Source organism: Zophobas morio, unplaced genomic scaffold (assembly GCF_036711695.1).
Source record: "Zophobas morio isolate AGI-343-1 ecotype UQ-CSIRO unplaced genomic scaffold, CSIRO_AGI_Zmor_V1 ptg000108l, whole genome shotgun sequence".
Taxonomy (NCBI): Eukaryota; Metazoa; Arthropoda; class Insecta; order Coleoptera; family Tenebrionidae; genus Zophobas; species Zophobas morio.
Genome location: NW_026972213.1, coordinates 2971729 through 2998926, shown reverse-complemented (window position 1 = coordinate 2998926; position 27198 = coordinate 2971729). Strand labels below are relative to the sequence as shown.

At 33.8% G+C, this 27198-nt stretch overlaps 1 protein-coding gene across 4 annotated transcripts in view; it reads right to left on the bottom strand.

Moving 5' to 3' along the window:
* LOC135144785 (protein prickle-like) overlaps positions 1-27198 on the bottom strand; it is an 889236-nt gene that overhangs the window by 196859 nt on the left and 665179 nt on the right. The gene's annotated exons all lie outside the window — the stretch shown is intronic.

The following is a 27198-nucleotide window of genomic DNA, read 5'->3' as shown; positions in this document are numbered from 1 at the left end:
AAAACTGCTTTATGATTATATCAAAATTATAATACTTGCTTTAAATTTATTTCTACACTAATGGACTCACTTACTACATCTAAAAATAGGTATAAACCAAATCCATGAAGACATTTACACCGAATTCCTAACAAAGCAATGAGATATAAAAAAAAGCGAAAACTAAATACATTAATCAATGTTTCACGATCCAAAAAGGTTTTACAGTTATAAAATTACATATAGAATAAAACAAATGCTTTATTAAAAGTCAACCAGCAGCTTGTTCCACAAAAAAAAATAAAACTTGATCAAACAATTTCTATAGCTAGACGACCCCCATCTATTTTTCAAAACAAATTTAACTCATATGCATACATTGGGTGTGTTGTTTATGCAAAAAATGATTGATAGTTTCAAACTTTTCAAATAGCCGGCTAGCAAACGAGATCTGATCAGAAAAAAAAAATAAAACTATATGCACTGTTCTCAAAATGCTTAATAAACTGTTATAACACAAGTCCAATGACGCCAATTTATCTACAAAAACACTTGAACAAAGAACCTCATTTTTCGTCTTGATACAGAACACTCCATCAGCTATCACCCCGAGTTCCCCATTATACAGCAGACATTTTCCTGAACCACCTCCTAACACGAAACTACTAAACGGCCAAGAGGCACCGCCAACTCCGCCCTTCGACGTCCAGCAGACAGCCGAACGTCTGCAGTTGATGGCGCCTTTAGCTGTAATTTCAATCTGACCTCTCGATGAAATATAGGGTACGGTTTGGTCTTAATGACGTAATAAAAGGGGAAAAATCAACCGAGAGTGCATTCTTCAGTCGATGGCAGTCGCCGACTTTCACAGAAGCCGCGAAGAACGACTCACCAGTTTAACCTAGTTCCTCCGTTTTGGTCTCGCGAAAGAGTAAAAATAGTCACGTGAAAGTGCAACTGTTTACCGTTTCGTATCTCACCATCTTCTTTAACACGAAAGTCGTAATGTTTCCAGTTAATTGGCATTTAAGAAGGCAGGTGCTAAAAGCGTGGCGGAATGACTTCGGCGGCGTTTCATAAGATCATCTGATTGTGGAAAAAAATAAAAGCATTCAGTTTTGAACACTTGCGGATGATGGTTTTATAGATGTAGTGTCTAAAGGAAATTTTCATTTAATAATAATATTAATAAAAAAATGGAATTACGTATTTTATTATTCACCACAGTTCCTATCAATTGAGTACATTTCTTTCAAAAATCAAAACTACATACAAATCAGATGAAAATTTCGTGTTTTCAAATGTTTCTTCGTTTATTTGTTCCAATTAAGATACATATTCCAGTTTTCCTTAAATTGATAAATTAGTTAAAAGAGTATTGAGAATCAGTACCTATAACATCTAACGAATAGGTAAGAAATGTATCTTGTAACAAGAAAGTACTAGGCTCATATATAAATGTAGTGTATGACCTATCGTTTATTATCGATCGTCGTAGATTCTAAAAAAATGTAAAATTAACGTTACGTTTGCTTCACAAACAAGTTTGTACATCCGTTATGCAACCAGTAATACCTTCTGGAATAAATTAACGCTCGTGACATGCAATAACTGCAAGTATAAACCACGCTAACTCATAATTTTACATCGTACTTAACATTAGTTCACATATTTATAACCCACGTGAAAATATCTACTAAACTGGAATTTGGAAATTTGTAAATATTACGTATTTCCGCTGAATTCTGATAAACTCATTTGAGGTACAATTTAAAATCATTTTCAAATATGCATGATTCGTTTGAAAATTACACACCACAGTTACAATTTTTTAAACGTTATACATCCCAGATCTTCATTACTTTGATTTCTTATTCAAAAATGAGAAAAATGATATCAGACGCTGAGGTTTTTTGATCAAGATGTTTTAACATCCCCCCCTGAATACGGAGAACATACAGAAATTATAGGAAGTCTTTACAGTAATAAGCCTAGGCGGCAAAGAAAATGTGGGAAGAGGTCATCTTAAAGAACAACAAACATCATGGTGATCTGAAAAACTTTGCTCGCAAGCCAAAAAGAAAAAGGTACTGTGGAAAAAATATCTGACTCACAAAAAAAGACGAAAAACGAATGGGACAGTCTGGATTCTGGATTCTTAATTTATGGGGGCTGACCGTGGCCAGCCGGCACTTAGGCCTCGCCTTTGGGCCCATTGTACCTTCCCCAAGTCCATATCAGGGTGTTTTCCCGCTCCTCTACTCGTCAAGCCACCCAACTGCTTGAATGTACTTGAGTAATGCAGAGGGTGGAAACTCCCTGATATTTGCCATACTAGGCCAGATGTCCCCTAGTATGGATTCCCTGTAGGAGGCTAGGGCTGGACACTCACGAAGAATGTGCTCAGCTGTTTCCTCTTCTTCATTGCATCCACGACAGATTGGGTCTGTTACCACCCCTATCGTATATAGATGTTTGTTAAACTGGTAATGTCCCGTAAGGAATCCTACCAGTTTACGCAGTTTGTCCCTTGAAAGTGAGAGATAAAATTTCGTCAACTTACGGTCTGGTGTCGCCATACAAGCTCTACTATGCCGACAGCTGCTCAACTTCACCCATATCTGCTCATGGCGTCTCTGGGTATATTGCTTTACGAGTTCGTTCGAGAGGGCGACCGAAGGCGTGATTGCCGGTTCGGGTCCCCAGAAGGGCATGCGCGCATGGGACAGTAAAAGATGAAGAAGTCATACAAGCATGGTCAGAACATGGTAGGGACGAAACGATTCACGTGAAAACAAAAAAAAGTTCGAAAAACATTGCGGTGGCAAAAGATACAAAGATATGGAAGAAATTTCACCCACGAGAGCCTTAATCTCGATACCCAAACAGGCAAAAGAGGTGAAGACCAAAGTATATTTAAACATTAAAAAGTGGTCATTTAACACTTTTTTTTCAGTTCTTATCTAAATAATTTTTAGAAATTGTAAGCCTATTTTGTTAAAGATTTCGATAAAGCACACAATACTATAAAATATGGCAATTATAGGTGGAGTGAATACTGTAAATTAGTATCTTATTTATTATTCTTTCGAAATCTTTTAATACCAGATTTTGTTATTCCGCATGATACAAACTCTCTACTTCTCGTGAAAATAGTTGTTGAGACGTCTGTTACTACGTTAGATTCCTTTGTGGAAATAACTTGCAAAATAATTGGCAAACTGACGTTACGTACATACCTGAAGCGGTAATTTTGTAGTAAAACCAGAACAATAGAAAGAAGGTTGACACGATTCTTGGCCAAGATTGATAAGCAAAATTTGAATAATCACCATTAAAATTTCAAATTTTGGCATCTTCTGTATGCTGTGTCGAGTTCTTTGTAAACGATCTGCGATAAGAGCATTTGGTACAACATAACGCGTTATAACAAGGTTCGAGATAACTAGATCCGGTCTAACAAGATTTTTTTCGATAACGTGAACGAAGAATTTTGATTTTTCTAATATTTTTTTACTACGCTACTAAACTTTTGGACTACTACTCAGTTTTTCATCCCCATTTAATTTACAACGAAAGATAGACAAAAAGTCAATGTCAATATAACTTCAATTGTGTCACCCAAAATTTTTAAAAATATTTCTAAAATAAAATCTACATAGAAATCTTTCAATTAAGTTCCTATATTAAGCTTTACATAACTGCGGCTTTGGCATAAATGTTGGGTGTTCCTAAAATCTGCAGTGTTAAGCAATTTCTTTCTATGACTGATTGAAAAAGCATTCACTTGCTGCATGCTTTCATACTTGTGAGAAAATGAATGAAAAGTGAATATTTTTAATATTTTTGCAATCCTTGGCTTAGCCTCGGGCTCACTTGTAACATGAATGTATATACGCATCTCAACATTGTTTCGGTTAAAAATACATTTTTTAAAGCACCCCTCATTATTTTATTCTGTTACTCGAAAATTCCATGCTTTTTAATTAAAAAACAATATGGATTTTACCTTCGCTACGAAAATATCCAAAAATTTTGTTCCGCAGAGATCTTTCTCTTTTTCTTTCTTTACACACTGTTGATATATATTATTTTATAATTATTTTTTTAAATTCCATATTGCCAGCTATGAAAATAATTGTGACTACTATAACAAATGTAAACTAACTCAAAACCTATAGTCGTCTTATTAGCCAGCATACTTTTCCTAACATCTTTATAGCCCATTCTCAATTCCCCATTCAATAAGTACGTACTAAAACTTCTAATAAATCTCATTTAGTCTCTCTGTTGACCATCCCATTCCATTATTTACCCACCATTCCCGCCATCTTCCCTACGTACAACTACATTAAAAATATTTGCACTGTATTATTAAGTCCAGTTCACACCCCCGCTCGTCCTTCCTCGATCGATTTAGGTTATGGTTTCTAAATAACCTCTTGCACGTCCGTCCATCGTATTTGTAAACCCAATGAAATAAATCGCAGCACACTCTGATTCACTCAGCATCGTCGTAAACGAGAACGATTTGCAGGACCATAAAACGTTCGCTCGTAAAATCTCCCCAGTGTGGAGTACAGGGCCGTTGTAGGTGGGAAAAAAGTCGGGGCGAATGCGAGCAACCAAGCGAGACACATCGGACGTCGTTTCAATCAACCAACAGAAATGAGTACAAAACTATAAAAGTTAATCATACTAAGAAAAGGGGACGCATTTTTATGACGCGTCGTGAACGTGCCTTTATTTCGAAAGATAATTTATTAAGGAAACATTACGACGACGTGAGCAGACAAGCATGCACTAACTTACTGATAAATGATAAAGCTTAAGGTGACTGAATATTGTCACGCTTAGTAAAAATTAGAATGTTTTGAGTAAAAGTAATGATCACGTTAAACTGAAGTTCTTCAAATTTATGACTCACATATGAACGTAAGGACATATAGTGCATATTCATTTCTTTTAGATTTTGTAATGACACGTTTTAATCGTTTTAAATAAGGTCAATGAACAAGTATAATAATCAATAACCCTCAATAAGAAAAACAGACAAGTAAAAGCTTAAGTGATTACCATCAAACTTAGGTAAGAACCAACCCGATTCAACCAGCTTTTAAACAAAAAAAGCCGCAGTGAAATCAGTTCATCCGTTGGGAGTTATGGTGCCACAGACAGACACACACACACACAGAGAGAGAAAAGGGGTCAAAATTACAGCACCTCACTTTTCCATTTGGGGGTTAAAAACTATGTCCTGGAAGGCTTTCCACGAAGTTAGTTTCAAAAACACGTCTTGACAGAGTACTGTTATTGTTTTAGCAATATCGTATACACAAACAATGTTATAAAAATAACATTTATGCAATTTTCGTGAAGCTCTATATACAGCTAAACTCTGAACATTATTCATATACAAATAAACATTACCAACAAAACAAGATAAGAAATCTTCACCGTGTCAATTTCTGCTGAAGATGTGGAAACTGCATTCACCTACTTAACAAAAAAGGTTTAACATGTTTTACTCAGGTAAATTTGAATTATTCTACTTTCTCTGTAAGTTTTATACAAATTAGTTTTTTTTGCGCTACGGCCCATGGTGACAGTACTTATTTTAAGATTTCTCTTTTATTTTATGTTGTTAAGATATGTCTGTAAATATATTCGTAGGTTTGTCAGCCATCTGGCGGTAAAAAATTACGCATTCATCGTGATCTATTGAAAAAATTCTTTGACGCATCATTATATTTATTATTATAGAGTAATTAAAATGGTTTCAGGTTACTGCATTTTTTTAATTTTTTACCCTATAATGTTTGTATAGATTTAGAGTTCTTATGAAAAAAAGTTCTAAGTTAACGTACATGGACAGAATTTCCCTCGTCTCTGAGAAAGAAATCCGCTTTTCTTGCGCGCCCTATTTGTTAAGAGTAAATTATTAAACTACAGGTAAAGTAGCATACAATATACAGGGTGTTATTGAAAGGTACGTACAACAAAATTGACAGTTCTTCGCGAAGTCTAATAAGTCTGAAAAACTTATTTTGTGTTATCAAAATTATAAGGGTAAAATTAACCCTTATCCAACCTTTTTAGACGCTACTGAAAGATAAATACGTAAAATTAATTTATTTTAGTAAATCGTAGCAACTGTAACAATAAAACTTTTGTCAAGACTAAATGTTGCTATAGAAACGAGAGGTGATCTTTTTATCAGAGGCGTACAACGAATTTAGACAAAAATTTTAATAATTTTTATCTCTAAAAGGAGAATACTTTTACCTGAACTTTTTTTAACTTTTAGCACCCATACTTCGAGACCAATTGCCGATTTTATTTTGTACGTACCTTTTAATAACACGCTGTATAGAATAGTCACGGCGTAACACTAATAAATAACAGTAGTAATTTACCTCTCTTATTGGGTCATTTGGTATTCTCTTACGTTTTATTGCTCTTTTGGGAAAATCTTTTGATATACTGTAATGACCGAATTTGAATTAAAATTTCGCGCTGAAAAAAATTTAATAGCGGCGCGAAATCACATTTGAATAATTTGAACTTGAAAAAAAAATTCAATAGAGAAAATCGTTAAACATAGGCCTCGTGCACGTTTAGTATTTTTTCTCTGGTAGTTGGTAGTTCTGTTTGGTAGTGTCTGTCTAGTGAGAGGGTTGGTAGAGACAAGACGACTGCTTGGTAGAGGGAGCTGAAAGCGTCACTTTTGGTTTGTTGTTGTGAGTAAAAACCACGTAATGAATTAGCTAGGTTCAGTTTAGTTGATTTGGTTAATAAAAGGGAGAAAGCCTTTGTTTAACGAAAATTAATCGTAACGAGGACGATGCCACAGTTTCCCCAACACGCGTAGCTAATTCTTGCGGCTCGGAATCGGAAACATGCGCAACACAGTTGATGTTAGGATTTTAATCGTTAACTGGTTCTAACACAATTTAACAGTCAATGAGATTATTTAGATAAAGCACATGCTAAAAGATTTCATGAAATTCACTTACTCAGGACTCAGTCTTTTGTTTATCAGGTTATGAATAAGTTTCTGGACACTAATACTTAAATGTTACTCTACATTATAACACTTCTTAATTTCTCACACAGGATTCCTAATAGTTCATTTACGGCAGTTAAATTAACCTAACGTTGCCCCACTGTGGAAAAGGACTGTAAAAAGTGCAGTAGAATTCATAATATCGTGCACTTAGGTACGGGGGGATTAAAGATTTCTCTCTTTAGGCAGTTATCATCGTTATTATCATATTTATCTCGCAACCTGGAAAGCTATATCACCCAGATATTTTATTTCTCGTAACAATTACATCACCGAGGATCTTTCCTCGCAACGCTTGATACATTTTGTGTTGCTTATTTATCATGTGTTTTGTTTGGGAAAAACTGGGGACGGTCCACGATATAAACTCTCAAAGCTAATGGTTTTTAAGTAGCCAGTCACTTAGATCAAGGCAGCATTTAACTTAATGTAAATTCTTGTTTGAATCGTTGATAATTTACCATCAGTTGAATTCTTTGTTCTGGCAGCGGCCATGTTGAAAGAGTATTTTCAAACCGAGCACACGTTTGAACTGTAAAATTTTATTGAACTTATGCAGACGAATAACTTCACTTTTAAAATTTAGCCAATAACCCGAATGGACATAAAATATAAACCTCATGTTAGCTTTGCAATTTTTCTCTATCCCACAATTATAACTTCAGTAATTTTCTTTGTCGTATAATTTAAATTGAATGTAAATTTTCATCCTCTGCAGTTGATAACCTCACATAACTTTTTACCTGCACAAGTTTTACTTCACATCAGATCTTTTTGTTGGTTTTATAAATATTTGATCACCTAAATATTTTGTTGATTAGTGTTCCGTCATATAAATTGTTTGATATCCAATCTTAACCTCAGATGAAAATTATTTGCCGTTTAAAATTTCACAAGAGTATATGGCAAATTTAAATGTTGTTTATTGCTCTTTTCTTGGGACTTTAACACTTGTTCGGTTGTGGTTTAATATTAGAGTCATAGAGATTGAACATTTAAATGGAATTGAGGTTAAATAACACAGAAACACGTAGCGGAAGCGGAGTGCGCGGTTCCTTGTCGAGCCGGCGGGATTTATCGCGTCATCTGCACAAAGAATGCAGGTTTAGAATAGAAGTCAGGGGCGGTCGAGATGACGTGACGCTGTCGGTTTCTGTCCATAGCCGGGACACAACCACGAGTGTGCGACCGTAACGGCTGTTCACACGGCATGTCCGTACTACAGAAGTGCTGTACGACAGTGCTTGTGATAGATAGAATCACCGTCGTGGGGGGAGAACAGCCACGACCAGGAGCCCCAAACGCCGTTCGTGCTACAACGCCCCTTATGGATAATTTTGTTGTGCTCTACACTGAAATTGATATGGTTTGATCGCCACACTCTTATAGCGCTTTGGTGCCGCTGCCACTGCATAGTTTTTATTAAAATTTTGTTCTCTTGTTGACTGCCATAATTTTAAATTTGCGGCCACACGTCTGTAATAACTTGTGTATTTGCATCCAGTTACTTAATTCAGATTTTTCTTTGTTTTTATCAAATTTGTGATATTCAAACATTTGTATTGATGCAGAACGTTTAATATGATTTCATTCATAGTTTGGAATTTTTTCAACGGGCACAACTTAGTCGCAGTTTTTTTCCTCTTTTTTTTTCTGTCAGTGGAGGAATAACTAATTTTGTGTTTTTTTAGCGGTACTTTTCCAACCTTGGGGTCCACCATTTCCATCCGAAGGCATCTCGCCATTTTTTAAAAACACAATGTAGGGTGACATTTTGTTAGAAGATCAGAAGGACAAATTTTTGAATTTTTAAATTTTTCGCGAGCGTTTAACTTTTTTTTCACATGTCAATTTAAGGCGGGATGTTTGGGTTACCACAATATCTATATGTACTTTTTTATAAGTAAAATTTTCCCTAACTATGCGTAATATCAACATTATTTTTAACTTTTATTAAGTAGTAATTTGGTTATAATATTAGGATCCTATATATGTTGTTTAATTTATATTTTTGTAAGCATATCTGCCACACTTTATTACACAGAGTTAAGTTAATTTTTCCTGTAATTGGGTGATGTATTACCTGTTGGAAATAAGTTTATTTATTTATTTATGTATTTATTTATTTATTTATTTATTATTCAACTCCTTTTCAAATAAAGAAATTTTTACTGGTTAATCAGCTAAGGTTAAACGATATTTTGGAAAACTTTTTTACCAATAAAGTTTTTTTTTGAACTGAAAATATTTGTAATAAATTATGAATTTCCTACTTAACATCTGAGCTAACTTGAGTCGTATAAAATAGACTAGCGTCAGTTTAAACTGCATTTTTTATTAAACACTGCAAGTGATTACACTTACATGTTACTCTTGTTTAATTTTCGTCACAAATTTGATATGACACACTAGATAATTAACAATTGCGGTAACTGATATTAGACATTTACCACATTCCGACATTACTCATTGCAATAGCAGATACGATTAAAAAAACGCCAATACAGAGAATTAAAAAATATATACCATGGTATTTTTTAATTGTAGCTCTGGAATGCCCTCTATTGAGAAGTATGTAATGGTTGTGGATTTCAACCAGTTCTAAAGGCAACAGCTATACATCTGTGTAAATAAAATAAAACGATCGAATTCTCAAGCGACAAGTAACATCTATAGAATTAACGCACCAAATTTTGATAATAATGCAAAATATTCTAGTGCTAAGGTCTTGCCACTCAGGGTAAGAAATACCGTTTGGTGAATGGAACTAATTTCTCATTCAAGTGTTAAACAAAATGTTACTTTTTAAAAATGCTATTACTTTCAGATAACTGAAATTCCTTCTAAGCTAGAGTTAAATTTTTACTTCCCGAGCATAAGCTATGGAAGTCTAGTAATCGAATCCATCGGGTGAATTGCCACTTTCATATTTTTTCGACGTTTCATGATCCCATAAGTACGAAAAAAGTGATCTTATCCGTTTTCGTCTGTCTATCTCTCTCTGTGTTTGTCTGTCTGTCTGTCTGGCGTCTGTATCATTTTTTTTAGACACGTAATCTCCGAAACTACTTTACCGATTGTTCTCAAATTTTGTCAATCCTATACACTCCTGTTTTTGTGGTGTACGAATCTACTTTCAGTTTTGTCTCTAAACGTTCCAATTTTTGGAAAAATATTTGCAAGTTATAATAACATTGTACTGCCAACAGAGGATATAAGCATTTGTGGCGCAGTGTTTTTTTAGGAGAAATTCGATGCTGAACTTGGCCGTTCTTTTTTTTCTGCATTGGTAATGCGCTGTGACTAGTTTTCTTTTGTGCTATGACTAGTATTACCTATGTTAATGACAGCATCATTTTCCCGAAAATGTGAGAATGCGCAGGTTTTTATTTAATAATGATAAAATAAGAATTATAATAATAATTAGGACATCTTGTTCGATTTGCTAAATAAACATAAATATAAAATTTGTTATTAGTGTTGAGAGGACATTTTATCCCAATGATTATTTATCTGCTTTAAATATATTTTACATTGTCCGTTGATACTTGGGAGCGTAAATACCAATTTGATCACAAAACGAAAATCGCAAAATCAAATTTTGTTATTTTTTAAAGAAGCTGGATTTGTCGGATTATACTTCAAGGGCGAGGAAAGTTCTGTTGAAATAACCATCGACCAATTTTTTAATATCATTTCTAAATTTCTTTTAGACTGAAATTTTGTTTGGTCCACATAAAACTACTTACAAGTGTTAGTTTCCTGTTAGTTATTGAGATTGAACTTCCCTTGCCTCTGAGGTACAATCAATTAAAAAAGCCAACTTCCCAATTTCTTAGATAAATTATGAGTAGATTCTGCAAACTTGATTTTTATGATAAACATAGTGATGAGTAGTTTGAATCGGTACAGTGTAATATTAATAAATAACAGCACCCACTTTTATAAACAGTTTGAAAAATACAGGATTTTATTATGCACGTTTTAGGCGAGATTTACTTCACAAAATTTTAAGAAGAAACTTTCTAAAAAGGATGAATAAACTCTGTTTAGTGATTGGTAGGTACTATATTTACAAAAACCTCAAAGGGTTTTCGATTCATTTAAAAATTTAAATCTCTTTACAGTTTTTTTTTTTTTTTTCTACAATCTAGATGTTTAAGGTGAAAAATAAGCCTGTATTTATCGGAATTAGAGAAAAATGTATACTATTTTATGAACAAAAATCATCAAATTTTTTAACATCGATGAACGTAGATATTTTGGTTAAAATTTTCGCCATATTTTTAATACAAATTTAAAATTTCACTACATTCGTTCTATTCTGCAGTGTCATACTAAACATTCAAGACTACTTGAAATGAATTCAGCTATTCAGATTCATGACGCTTTAAAGCTGATAATACTGACAAAAAAACTGGAAATTCAATATTCCAACACTTTTAATTTTTATTATTAAGCAGAATAACCTCAGAAATCTGCAAGGCACTTTTATTCTCCATAATTGTACTTGCCCCTAATTAAAATCCTTATTTGCTGCACCTGAGCCGATTAAACCTCATTTTCACCATAAAGCGCTGCAATTATCGCGGCCACAATCAAACGTAATCACACAAATAACACAAAATAGTTCTACAAAGTCTCTTCCACGAATTTACGTGTAGATTAAACTTTATTGTAGCTTCGAGAATTTCATAATAAATTTTAATAATAATTGAGTTGTCACCACAAACAATTTATCATAACTGACTTTAAAGCTCATTTCGCACGCTTTATGAGCAACCATAAAGCAAAAAATTGCTGAATTAAAACGTTAAAAATGTGATTAATTCTCCACATGTCCTGCAAAAAGTACTGTTTAACCGAGCGGAAAACTTGAATGAAGAATTGATTAAATTAGTCTTTTCTCGCTGAATTTCCATTTCATTAAAAATAATATTTGTAAAAACGATTAATCACAACATTGCGATTAATTTAAACGGTGCGAAATGTGTTGAACATCTGTTGTCATATAAATTTGCAGAGAGAGGTATAAATTATGTGGAATTGCCTCATTTACAAAATAGCAAAACTGATAAAGCGGTCGTTAATGGACGTTGTTCGAATTTGTAGTTCGGATGAAAGTTGGATATCCGTTAGATCCGTGTTTTTTAACAAAGGAATGAATTCTGAGAGTTAAAAAACAGAAATTGGAAAGGAAGAAATATTGGTTCCCCGTTAGAAACATATTAGCACGTTGGATTACTGTAAGTGAAATTTACGTAAATATCGTTTTATTATTTCGTTTCCTGTGGGTAATGAAATTCTCCACGAGGTGATTCTGTGCATCGAAATGGCAGTTTTGCTTTATGGATATGGAATAATTGATTTTCTTCCAGTGTTCACAGTCGAATACACACGAGATCGAAATTCTGCCAAGATAACTGGAGCCATAAATTCGACTCGAGGTGATAGAGATATGTATAACATTGAAGAGAACATTGTAGTTCTATATTAAAATGATATATAGAGAGTGGGAAAACAATTTTGGCGTGGAAATACGTGTGGATGGTACTAAATTTTAATGGTTCTGTCTTTCGAATTTAGCAGTTCATATTTTATTCATTTTGTTATAAGCTAATAATAAAACAATAAATTCTCTGTTAAATAGTAATAAATTAGATGGTGTTGCAAATTTATGAAGGTCAGATTTAAGCATTCAACAAATAATTCTTTTTTTTTTCTGAAATATTACAGTTTCTTGTTGAAGGCATGCAAAATCTTCATGTTAACAGTTAAATATATATCTAATATAATTATTGCGTAATTATAGTTTACATGTGGCATTTACAGTTGGCTAGCTGTATACTTCTAAAAAGGAAAAAGACTGCAGATACAAGAATTTTTTTATCGACAAGCAAACATTTATTGCTCAACTATTTTTAATGAGGGAAGTTTGAAATTTTTGCATATGTTTTATACGTATCTTGTCTTAATAAGAATGTAAAAATTTTATTACAAGACAAAATAAAACGGTCGCCAAATACAGCGCAAAAAACTAACTTCGAATAAACTAGTAGACATTCAATTTCTTTTAAAACAAAGACATCAACTTCGTTATCCTTATTTTCCCCATCACTCCTGATGAAAAAATATCAAACAAAATTCAATTCCACTCGTTTCCTAAAGCCTTTCCCTATCGAGAAACACTTCTGAAGTAGCTCGTCTCAAACATGGATTCTCCGCATCGCAGAAATTTCACACAACAGTGTAAAACTCATCACACTTCTAATACAACTCTCGCTATGTCGAATTCTCCGCATAAACAATTCTTTTTACATCAGATTCTCATTTACTCAAAGCAGTTATCGTCATAATGACAGCTTGCAGGAGCCGTTAGCAATGTACTAAGTCCAAATTGATTTGTAGTGTGTTCATAATTGAAAGATTTCACTCGACTTAGGAAGAAAAAGCTACAAATCTGGTTCAGCAGCATTAAGAACATTTTAAGTTAAGAATGTTCGAGAGCTGCATTAACGGTTTAGCCTCTTCTGTTTTTTGTTGTTTCGTGATGGAAACGTTGGTAATTTTCTAAATAAACGAGATTTTAATTAACATGACAATTTCCGTTATTTTCACAGATTGGAAGGAATTCAGAGCACTGACGACAGTGATTATCGTCATGTATGGACGTGAAAAGAAATCAAATTGCTTGAAATCGTATCCATAACAAGCGTTTTTGTGCCCTGTATTAATATACCAACTTTATAAAACGTAAAAAACTAAACTTTCCTTCTACGGAACTTAACATAAAACTTGTATCGTTTTATTTTACTTAAATGGCATTCAAATAAAGGCTTGCTGCGCCTAAATAAGACATAATTTTTTTTTAAATTTTTGTAAAATTGTGGAGATTACAAGCACACTGTAAACAAAGAAATGAACAGTTTTCATTAGTAAAAACCTTGTGTTTCTATTACTTAGATAATTAAAAAATTCAATTCAAAACAAAAAATGCGAAATTGTGATGTCTAGGTTATCTATTTTTATAAGAAGTCCAAACAAAAATAGCTTCACGTCGTAACACAATATAAGTTTCGAAGCAATATGAAACCCAATAATGCCTTGAATACCACAAGTGAGACATTTCTTTGCACTGATCATGTTTTTATATTCCTCGAATTTTCCAATTGTTCCCTTAAACGCATTTAATCCCGACAATACAAACCCGATCAATTTTTTTGTAATCGCCCTGTCGACACGACATTACGATTCAATTTAGAACCTGAAAAGCAATCTTCAAACGTCGGCCGCATTGTCGAAAAAAAAAGAATTAATCGAACTCCACATTTCCCAGCCTCAAAATGCCACGCTCATAATCGAATTAAACCCATATAAAAGCAAATCAAAACGAAATGTTAGCCTCTCTTAATTGCATTCTTCCTTTATGACCCGCCTCACACGGCAACTAATTCTTTCTTTTCTTTTACACAAACAAACAATCAGTAATTTTCGAGATTATTTTCGTTAAACGCATGGCTGTAATTACCGGAGCGGTAAATTCGGATCTGATAAAAAATTCAATGGAATCCTGCGAACGTTTATAATCACATAATCCCATATTCTACCAGTTATTTTTTTGGGTTTTTTTTGTGTTCATCAGTAAAGTTAGGTACACAATAGACTAAATACGACAGCACGAATACAACCAAACAATCTAGTGACGCAACCAGATGCGCCATCTACCGACGGTCTCTCAGGCCTCAAATTAAACCAAATAATGGCATTCCATTCGCACAGGTGTTCTGTGAGCGTGGTTGATTAAGAATGAGATGGAACGATCACAATATGACGAACTAAATCGAAAATGTGCCCGTAGACACTATAATAACGGTGGTAATATCTGAAATTACAATGTAACGTCGCTGATCTTTTCGAAACGAAATTACGCGAATCGAATCGAATAGGTATTTATTTTTATGGAACGTTTGAGATTTATTAAGTTAATGGACTTATGGAAAATTGTAAAGAATTTTTGATGATGTTGTGGAGAAAAGAATTTGATGCTACTTTATAATTATAGCCTATTTGGTCAGTGTTCGAGGAAACAAACAATTTAATAGTGAAAAAAAAGCAATTTGGTCTTAATACCATAATGGGCCCCGGATTCAAAACCCGACGATCACACGAACTTTTGATAATTACTGGACTAACAAGGCCTTGGGAAGGTTGCGGTCCTCACCTGAAAAGAAAAATGGAATTAGTTACTACAATAACGCATTTGAAACAGATTGTATCAATTAATGGCTTTATTAATTTTTGCCATGAAAAATATCAATTCCAGGCAAACTTAATCAGTTGGCTTAATTAAAATTCTAATTAATTTTAAACGTTTTTCCACATAAATTCTACTTCAGTCATAATATTAATCACCAGAACTAATTTGGTTTGTTTTTCCCCTCAATTAAAATTTGTTTCTCGAACAGTAGCTTTTTAAATTCCTAAGATATGCAGGTAGGCGAGATTGTAAATTAACCTTGAACCATTCGAATCAATTTCGACTGAGTAATTGCCTAGCAGGAAGTGCAAATGAGCAAAGCCGGATTGCACACTTATTTTCGAGTGCTCCTTCGTTCGTTAATTGATGTGAACAGGTCAGCTTCATGTGAAATTCTTTGCTCGGATTAATGGAATTATATATCAATTACCAATTAATTGAGAGGAGTGGTAGTAGAAAATATGTTTTATTAATGCGCATCTAGAATAGGTTCTTGCTCTGTTGTGGATTGTTAACAAAAATTTATGGCTCTGTATAGACAACCAACTGCGCAGATGTGTATTTTATGTAACATAATATTTCATCCGAGAATAGTTGGCGGTGCAACCGGATAAATCTTGGTTTCTTGCAGCCTCAAGCTTTCAGTTTGACGTAGTGTTATTAGATCTGAAATCTTGTGCAAAATGTGAATCTTGTATAAGTGACATGTTGCTGGTAAATGGCACTTATTGTTATTCTGGCGATAATAATGGCATACTACTCAATAAAAAATAATAAGGAAAAAATATTTTTTTAAATAGTATTTTTCAGATTCTTTCAGGATTTTTTTACGTTACCTCATCTTATTGTTTCGTCTGTTTTATTTTTTTTTCTTTTAAAATGAAAAACTGATAATTTGTTTCATCTCACGATCCAGCTGAACTAATACCGAGTGACTATTAATGTTTGTGTTTTTTTTTTCTCAGATTGGCAACATTATTAGAACTGCCAACTAAAAAATGGATTTTTGGTAGTTTGTCTTTGATCGTTTTATTTTCAACTCAAACTTTAAAAATATCTTCAAAAAACCATTGCAAATTTGACCAGGTTTTATTACTCTTTGTGGGTAAAATAATGTAATTAAAACTCATTATTTTTAACCGTTTATATTGGGTTGCCTCGGAAACTGCGTCTCATCACACGATATCAAGAAATGTCGCCATTACATGACAAGTATTAGCGCAGCCGTAAGAAATACTTTCATTACGTAATAGTACTCTGTGTGTCTGCAATAGAGAAGAGATCAAAGTAAAATGTTAGACTGCTTTTAATGAAGTGCTCATCTTTTATTCACTGTCAGAAAGTTTTATATCCGTGAGAAAAGTGTTTGATTATATAATCGTTTTACAATATAGTTAATTTCATATTAGGATTTTGTATTAATTTTAATTTTATTAATTTGCTTTTTAGCAAATGGCGATATAATCTGTCTGTGCTAATTTATATTTGACATATTGTTTTAATTTTCTTTATATTTATTTATCCATTTTAAATTCTCATTTCTTTAATCAGCAACGTCGGCTCGTTCGTAATTCATTTAGATTAATCTATCTCCACATTACTCCAGTGTCTTAAATTCACCGTGGAAAATAAAAGCGAATTATAATCTGATAACACTTAATTCTGATTAACTATAGCAATAATTAATGATGTAAATCTGATTAAATTTGAATCTCCGCGCTGAATCTTTATTGAAATATTAATGAATCAAGATTAACCAACGCATCAGATCTGCAAGGTTGTTGACCAGAAGGAGATCAAGTTGTTTTCACTAACAAGAAAATCCCACACACGTCTATACAACAAAAACATAAAATCCTGAGCTGCCACCCCATAATTCATATCACGAAAACACCTACCACAATTTATAGTCCAAGTTGAGACCCTCTATCCGCGCGAATCTCCGACTTAAATTTTAAAAACTTCTCGAAACCCTTTAGATCTTCCCACCTCAACTCTTCCTGCGTTTATTCAAGACGCAGGATTCCGCCAAAATTTATTATTCTCATATCCTCCAGTCATGACTTTTATCATTTCGGAGATTTTCAGGCGGGCTCCTTCCAATATATGCGACAGCTCAGCTGTGAAATTAAATGCTAAAAGTTTAAACTTTTTCCCATGTTGATCCATAATTCTGTCTGAATAAATAATCCCTTCCTTTGCTCGGGTTTAATCCTTGAATCAACGTTGAAAATTACGGTCGTGATGTCGGGCTTATGCGGTTTTTATCTTGAGAAAAGACGGAAAGACGTTTTGTTAAAGTGGTCGGAGCACTTGAGCGACAAGAGTAAAAAACTAAATTTCCGCCGCCGACAAATTGAATCCCATTTTTCAGTGGGAGCATCTCATTCGCCGTAACTACGATGCATTCGGAGCACTTTATCTTTGTTTATGACCTACATTACATGATAACAGCTTTTGCAAAAATCGTCGCGAATAAATGTGACGACGCGAAATTTAGTGCTCGTAAACGCATGCTGAGGGGGTGGAAATTTTAATAATCTGCATCAATGTATTTTTACTACCGTTTAGCTGTAAAATTCGGAAACTAAGTAGACACAGATTAGAGGCTTCACAGCAGTACCTAGATAAAGCAGAGTTCTCAATATCGATCACTAACTCATTAAAGTTTTGTTGAGACGACTTCTTTTTAATATAAAATTATCAATTTTGATAAACTATTTCATCAAAATGTCATTATATATTATTTATATATTTTCTACAAAGGTACAACTAGTGGTTTGTTTTCAGGCAAATATTTGCTACGTATGCAGACCAAGTTAGGTCCCTATTCACTGAACTGAGAACATTGGTGACGTCATTTCAATAAAATATTTCCCTCAACTGGTATTTATATTTTTGACTCTTAAAAGCTGTTTGGCGAGGTCATAACTGAGACCATACATACTTGTTTACTGTAATAACATTTATTACAATATTCCATAATCCAATTACAGGGAAACGATATGGTAATAAAGGTACTTGCAATTAAAAAAAATCTTACATAAATGGAATTAAAATGAAAAGCCATTCTATATATACATATAAGAGACTTAACAAACATGTTAATATTATAGGTTTTAGTAAATTAAACGTAGCAGTTTGTTTTTTAATCATGGTACCAGGATATTAAACAAGGATAATAAATGACTGCAATTAATTTTATCATGAAATAATGATACCATGAATTTCATACTAACTGATTTACGCCTCAATTTCAAGGATTCAATATATTCAATATTCATTATTTCGAAGAATGTGTTGTGAAACTCCTATCTGAAATGTAAAAATTTGTGAAATTTCGTCTAAACATTTTCTTGTTTCTGAATATGACTAATGTAATACGGGGAACACCAAACAGTAATATTCTATTCTTGATCGTACTTATTGGAAACAAAAATCTTTAATGTTTATATATCACAAAAAACTTTAATGGCTGGATATACAATTAGTCCTGGTATGTTCATTAAAAGTTAATTGACCATCAAATGTTATTCCTAAATTTTTATGGCGGAAGTTCCTTTAAATGATAAAGATAAGATTAATACTTTCAAGTCATCCGTAACTAATAGTTTTTCATAGTCAATTACATCACTGATAAAGAATAAGAACAACAAATCACCCAGATTCGATACTTGTGGAACACAGATGTCTGATAGCGAAACTATTCGAGCTGTAACTCGCTTTTTTTGTGAAAATTGAAAATTTGTTAGTGTAAGAAGCCACTTGGACCATAATAGGCTGCCTCTCGCGCCTTGTGTATCTGAGAAAATCCTTTTATTGTACCCTACTTATTTTATACCTATTTGCCTATTTTTGATTTTGAGCGCTTTTTTTGCGTTTCTTCTATTTTAACTTTTTCTGAAGTTATCCGGAATCAATATGAAGATGTGAATGGGTTAATTTCCAACGTAAAGAAGCCTTACCGGGTTATGCATTGCCTCCAAAACCTGTTCTGTTATTGCGATTACTTTGACGATATAAAAAAGGTTCGTGTATTGCTGTTCATGATTTTGCTGTGTAATTCTAAATTAAACGAAATATTTTTTAAGTCAGTCTGTGGATGGATATAGTAGTTATTTCCACAAGACTTCCCTCGCCCCTAAAGTGCAGCCCAACAAATCACATTTAGGGTTGACAACTAAGGTATTTTGACACGGTGACTCTATCTCCGGATTCAAGCATGTTAATGCTAATTTTTGGGGGGCCAATATCCTCTCAGAAAAAAAAACTGTAGCTTGACGAGCAAAAGTGTTTGTTTATCTCATGCTGCGTTTGGAATTTTAGTCGACGTAATTTTCAAAGTGTGTAACTCCAATTTTTCTGAAATTGAGATTTTATTTTATATGTTGGAGTGTAAAAACAAAATGCATCTACTAGAAAAGTTTCGATGCTATAGGCGTTTGATATATTTTTTTTAATCTGGTTTAGAAAAAGACGTAACTTCATTGAGATACTTTTTGATTTGGCAAAATGCGCAACTCGATGTGGATAATGAAACAACAGTGGCGGCAGACAGATGGACAGACAGACAGAGAGACGGACACGAGAGACACATTTCTTCGTACACTAGGGGTCATGAAAGGTCGAGAAAATGTAAAAGTAGAGAGTTGACCGACGTACGGGACAATCAGAACTAAGGAGGGGCAATGGTACGAAATACACCCGTACGCCGCCTCGATACGACGCCTACGGCCGTCGAGAACTCCCTGGTCCCCGCGACGATTCATCCTCAATGCGACTGAGCGACGGAGCGCTAAAGAAACGCCTGGAAACGGAAGTCGCGAATGGGAATTCCGGAGAAGTCTAGAAGCGGTGACGTAAGGTTTCGAGAAGGACCGCGTACTGTGGAGTCCACCTTTGGTGAACGGATTATTCAGCAAGTCGAGTCCAATGAACGAATGCATTCAAGTTGCACCACGGAGTTATCTGTACATAATCGTTGTAATATAAGTCGGGTAATTCGAGTTAGTAAGAAATAAATTGTTGGGTTTTAACACAAGCCGATTTTATTCGCCCGCCAAATGTAACAATGTGTAGTCATCTTTTCACAGCAAGAAACTTAAAATATGTTTAAAACGGTAAATTTCTATAGGGAAATATCGATTTTGCAATTACGCTCCGCCCCTCGGTCTGACAACGAATGAAAAATTCATCAAGGTTCAGATCGAGACGGATGGGTGGGGCTTCCCTTTTAGCTTTTTTTTTAATTAATACATTTAGTTTTCTTTGTATAACACAATTACTTAAGAATATATTTCACATGGAAATTACTCGTAGAAAAATAAGGATTTTACAATTAAGCTCCGCCCCTCGGCTTACGATGAATAAAAAAAATCATAAGAATTGAGCTAGGGCGGGTGGGTGGGGGTAATATTTTGCCTTTTTTTTTCTTAATATACACAGGCATCTTTTCATAAAAAGAAACTTAAAACATGGTAAAGATGGTTTTTACAAGGAAACACCAATTTTGCAAATATGGGGCGGAGCCTATTACAAAATCGATATTTCCTTATACAAATTTTCCATTTTAAATATGTTTTAAGTTTGATGGTGTATGTGGTGAAAAGAAGTCTACACATATTAAAACAAAAAGCCGCAAAATGTAAGCCCGCCCAATCTCAATTGTAATATTTTTTTTTATTCGCCGTGAACTAAGGGGACCGAGCTTAACTACAAAATACTTATTTATTTACAACAAATTGAAACTGAGTATCATGTTGTTCAAAAAATACCATGTACCTATATCAAGAAAAAAATGCAAAAATAAACAACACGATACTCAAAAACATGTTTTTAATTTCTCGTAGAGAAATAAGGATTTTGCAGTTAAGCTTCGTCCCCTGGCGGGTGGCCGGGACTACATTTTGCCTTTTTTTCTTAATGATAAATTCTTGTAGTATTCAACTTTAATCGTCCACTTTTTCTCTATAATCCCTTTAAATACGGCAAAAGTTGAACATCAAAGTTGCTATCATCGGCAACTTGGCAACGGAGTTTATAAATGGAAATTTTCAGCTCTAAAAGCAACGTCAGTGGAAACTGCAACTGCAACGTCAACAGTAAGTTTATAAATCCCACTGCTAACGTCATCAAGAAGAGATGTGCATGGAATAGTTCCAAATCTGACAAAAATCTACGATGAATTTTCTGCAGAGGACATAATTTTGGAAATTTTACCACTGAGGCGACACTTGGAAGCCGCCAGCATTTCTTCCCAAGAAGGGGTTCAGTGGATTACATTGCAGCTTTTCAGATTTATCGTAAAATGAGGCTACTCTGAGAGTTCCGAGTCTAGGGCTGTGTCTAAGATTTTTTTAACCATTTGTTTCGGTGGCATCATGCGAAGAAGCTTTTTAAAATTAAAATTGGTAAAATCGTGCTTAAAGTCCACAATGAGCTAAGCGCGAGTAAAGAATGTTTCCATTTTATCAATTGAAAAACGGAGGAAAGTAAATTTTGATAACGTCATAGAATATTTTGCCAAAATAAAGACCCAGAAGCGCGTTTAGTATTTGTTGTTTTATTATATGGCGGAGTGCTCAATAGAAAACCGCCCTGGGTGTCAAACCATACTACGCCGCCACTGGAAGCAACTGTATTATTTTTGAAGTACGCGGGGTGTTTTGGCCACAGACGAATAGGATGTTCTGAATATTATTATTATATTTTTTTTTTATTAAATAGAGACAGGCGCATTCTCACCTTTTCGAAAATGTGTGGTAATTTAACCAATAAAAAAATTTGTTATGACGTCATAAACATAGATAATACACAATGCGAGTGAAAAAGAAAAAAAAAAGAAAAAAAAAACGATTGACCAAGTTTGGAATACAACGGGCGACGTTCGATCCGCATTCCTCAACCTTAACCGGGATGCCTTACGCTAATGGTCAACTGTTATTATATTATGCATCAGGTTTTTGCAAAAATTTGGGCGGTTATGAAAAAATTCAAAGCGGATTCCTACACTACACGTATAGGAGTACATATATTTTTGTATAACAGTTAAATCAAATAAACACAGAATTCGTTGAAATGACGACATCAATTTGTTGGTGGGGATGATCAGCAAAATTTTGGTTTGCTTTTGGCCATTTACATTCCTAATATAGATACATGCAAAATTTGACAACAATGTGTCCAGCAGTTTCGGAGATTACGTGTCTAATAAAAATGGACACAGACACCAGACAGACATGATACGTCGAGAGAAGTAAATATATCGGGTATGTACCAAGAGCTTCAACTTGTCAGCAAAGTATTACAAGACGAAAATGTAGAAAAAGACTTAAAAATCAAACCCACTGAAATGTCTAATTTTAAGTTTTCTCCTCTGACATCGTGTGATGTTGAGAAATCCTTCTCTAGGTATGAAAATGTCCTCATATACAAAAGGAAAAATTTTTCTGATGAAAATTGAGAAAAATATCTAATTTGCTATGCAAATTTTAACGAAGATTAGGACCGCTGAGTATGTAAAATACTTAATCAAATAAATGTACATCTCAAAGAAAACCAGACATTGTGTAAAATTGATTTTACATAAAATATGCCTAAAATCCGCATTTGTAACACCTATTTTGGCTTTTTTTTTTGGCCTAAAATCCGGGACGAGTTTTACTTTTGTGAAAATTGAAGGTTCAGTCCAAATTGTAGCTTCCTTCTATTAGATCAAATATCGAATGGTATTTAAACAAAAACGGGTAATGTTAAATTTTCAGTATGATAGTATCTGTGTTAACTAACAAATGAAAAATAAACAAAACTATCAATAATTTGGACTAAATATACAATTTTCGGAGAAGCAGAGTATTTAGTGTTTTTTGTTTTTTTAAATTTTCGGACTATTCTGGTCACATTTTCAGAGAAAACCCGGAGTTCCAGCTCCCGTGGCGTGAGACATAACATACGTAGAATTTTTATTATTTAGTAAGACTTAAAAAGTTAACTAGGTTTGACTTTGAATTAAATCCAAAAATGGTTAGTTTATGTAAAATGAAATTCTAATCGATTATGTCAAAACCTTTTAAGAAATCAGTATAGCCACATATTTCTGTCTTTCGTCATCAAGAGCATGAACAAAATGACTGTTGAAAATTTAACTATTGGATACCTTTGTGGTAGCGAATAATTTTACGACATGGGCACAAAAAGAGATACATGAAAAAATAGGCGGTGGTATAAAAATGAAAAGATGATGTCCCGGAACAACTTGATTACAAGTGTATACAGAGTAGTTGTTACAAGAAGTCTAATAAATGTTTAGTTCCCTCATTGCAGCATTCTACAAAAAATTGTTACTACCGTCCACGTTGGTAAATAGAACTCACAATATAGTTGACCAAAGCACATCCTAGTACTTCTTACACAATACTTTTTCTCTTCTTTTGCACATAACAGCAATAAACTTATATGCTTAGTTATATGCCTACGTTGAGAATAATGACAGCCTCCATCTAATTAGAGAGGAACGAATGAATTGGAAGTGAATTTGTTGTAGGTACCTAAGAACCGACAAGATTCTTGTTAATGGATCTGCGCACCTTTTTCACAGTCGGTTAATTTTTCAGTACCTAGAGTTGTTAAATACATTTTACACTGTACAAAGTACGTACAGTTGTATAAAAAACATATTGCTGTAGACTATTGGTTATATTATTCAAGCTTAATCACTGAAGAATTATTTTTTATTGAAGCTGAAGTTAAAAATTTCATTTCCTAGCGTTATTTGAACAGAACATTATATTTTAAACCTCAACGAAGATCCTTGTTTTTAATGACGACGATCATCGTTTTTGAACAACTTTTAATTCATTTTAATTATTACAGTTGAATATAGACTTAAAGTAGTATAGATATTTACAATTTTAGTGGAATGAAAAACTGAAGTGAGCTGCCACTATATAACAGATAGTGTAAAAAGAAAAATGATAAAAATTCGAAAATTTAAAAGTGTATTTAAACAGATAGCATAGAGACAGATTGGACACAGCGGAGTCACAATGTGAGTAATAAACAAGTGCAACAAAAACACGTGCTCTGATTCTGCCACAGCCTAATAAAATCCCCTAGTTTTTATTCAACCGAATCCGTGCAAAATATGCGCAGCCGAATAAAAATTTACGATTATCGCACCTTTCAGCATCTGTATAATTATGTAAAATCCGTCACATTTCCCAAACTGTTTTCCAGCATTCACTAACGGCGCGTATTTTCCATCGAATCAACTCGAAAAGAAAAATACGCACTAAAATTATGCAAAAATGGAAAACCGAGCACTGAACCGAGCGCTTATAACAATCCGTTATGATTATTTCGTGCTCGAGCGGCTAATTCACCTCTCATTATGCATATTTATTAACAATTCATTGACATTCATAACAATTACGTCGCATTAAAAAGATTATCTTTACGCATTAATTATTGTTATTGCATGCGGGGTGGCGATAGTGTGTGCGAAATGCTGAAACAAAACGAAAATCTGTTTATACGAACGTGCCATAAATGGCGAGTTCATCGACTGAGTACGTTTATTCAGGTTTTGTGAGGCCCTTTTCGCCGTTTTAATTATCAAATTCGCAATGTAATTAAAAAGGACGGCCGCAGAATTGTATGTATGATGAGCTCTCCTAATTGTTGGCGTGTTTTTAATATTCATAAAACGGCCAAAATTCCATCGTTGCGAGGGTTGGTTATTACGGGAGCAAAGGTCTCCGCTGACCAATAAAACAATATGCTGAATAATAATGGGAATGGGTATAATGCCAGGTACACGGACGGTAACGGCTTCATAACAAGGTGTTGACGATAATTACTATTATTACTACTGCTACAATTATTACTAGTAAAGCACTTTGTCGCACTTTACCGGAAAACGCAAACCTCGATTCGCCGCGAGAAACGAATAGCAATATGCGGAGTTACGGTTTGGACTGTAATTAAGCTTTCGTTATATTCATTCCCTTATATAATTTTACGAGATTTTTATGCGGTCTCGTAAAAAACAGAAGACAATAATTATTCTGAAATGAATATCTGGTCTGTAATTACCAGAACTTGGACCAATTAGCACAATTGCAGGAACGTCGACAGGAGCAGGGAGTACGGTACGGTTGTGTCTTACGAGTTTTAATTGGTTTGACATTGTTACCGATTTTCGCGTTTTTAAATTTAGAATTGTTAACTAACATTGATTAAGTAAGTATTTATTTTATTGTTAAAATTATCCAAATTTGCCATTATCAACGCAATCCAGTGGAAATTTGCTTAGAGGTTGTTCTTCAAAATATGTTAATTTGTTTCCATTTTTTAAATTTATTGCAACGAATTTTCAATGCCTGAAGATACATTATCGCATTGAAAGGTAACTTATTCTCAAAGGAAACATAAAAGAAATAATATTCCTAATTAGGTATGCAGATGTATAACTGGGAGCGTAAATGCGCCACTGATTGATGTACTAATCGTTGCTACCAACTCAATAGTTGTTCCATAACTGCGTGACACTGTTCTGCTGGTTCTCTACTTAATGTACTCTTCAGTCTAAATTTTGTTAATTGCTTTTCACTGTCTTCGTAAGAAAATTAAATCACATAAACTCGTTCATTTTTCAAAATGAAATCAAGGTCATTAATCAACTCCGAAGGAAAATTTTTAGCGAGTTTTGCTGCCAGATTTCGATTTATTAAAGAATGGTTAATTTGTATGTTTCTACTTAAATTTCAATGGCCTAAATGGAATGGAGCAAACATCGCAATAATTGGCCCCGGAAGTGAAATATACTTCTGTTTGCTTTCTTTGGTCGGTCCAGCGTATCACAAATCGGAAGTCTAAAAGCAGTGTTTATTAAATAGGATTTTAATAATAATATTCAGAACATTCTGTGTTTGTGATTTGTTAGAAATTGCTTCGAAGGATCAAAGTGATAACAGTGCGACCGTTTTGCTTGGGATTTATTCCAGAACTTGAAACTACAAAATTGTGTCTACCGGTACCGACTAAATGGGGTGGGTGGGACACACCCCCACCTCTCACAACCCCAGGTACCTGCTTAAAATGATTGGATATGGAAATTTCCAACATTCTGTTTAACTTTCGCTTAATTAATAATTTTAGTCCTCTGTTTTGAGACGACAAACTCAATGTAATCAAACAAGTTTGCACAAGATATTCTTACGATGTGCAAAAACACAACACTTGAAGCTAAAGCTTATTATTGTTGAGAGGCCATTCTGTCGTCTGTCCATGTCTGTGTCGACTGTGTCGAAATTTTTTATGTATATAGAAATGTTGCAATAATAAATGTAGTTTATGAATTTTACACTAGAGATCCAAATTGTTGTAAAAAAATTAATGCTCTGAAATCTTGTAAACGTGTTAAGGTTATCGTAAGCATCGTAAATCGTTTATCAAAATTCATCCGTTTTTTCCCTCCCAACAAAAGTAGGTATATGAAAATTTTACCGAACAAATTTAAAATATTTAGAGTCTATATTTGTAGTTTATCAATCCATTCATATTTTTTTGAATTGTTTATACATGGTGATTAAAAAAAATAAAGATTGAAGTGACAAGTTTCATTGCCCATCCCATTTTTCTGAAAACTTGAGGACAAGAATACAAAATTTTGTGATAACGTCTCCAACATTTTTTGCAAGTAGGTACTGTATATCAGTTTGCATAGATGCAGTGTAATACTAATAACAACAGCACTGTATTGCCAAATTTTCGGGAAAATAGAGTGAGTGGTTCTTAACTTAATCAATACACTCACTTTTCATTTTTTTTAATGATCCTGAATTCTAAAAACTATGCATCCATTGGTAAACTGTAAGAATGGAGTCATAATATTGTA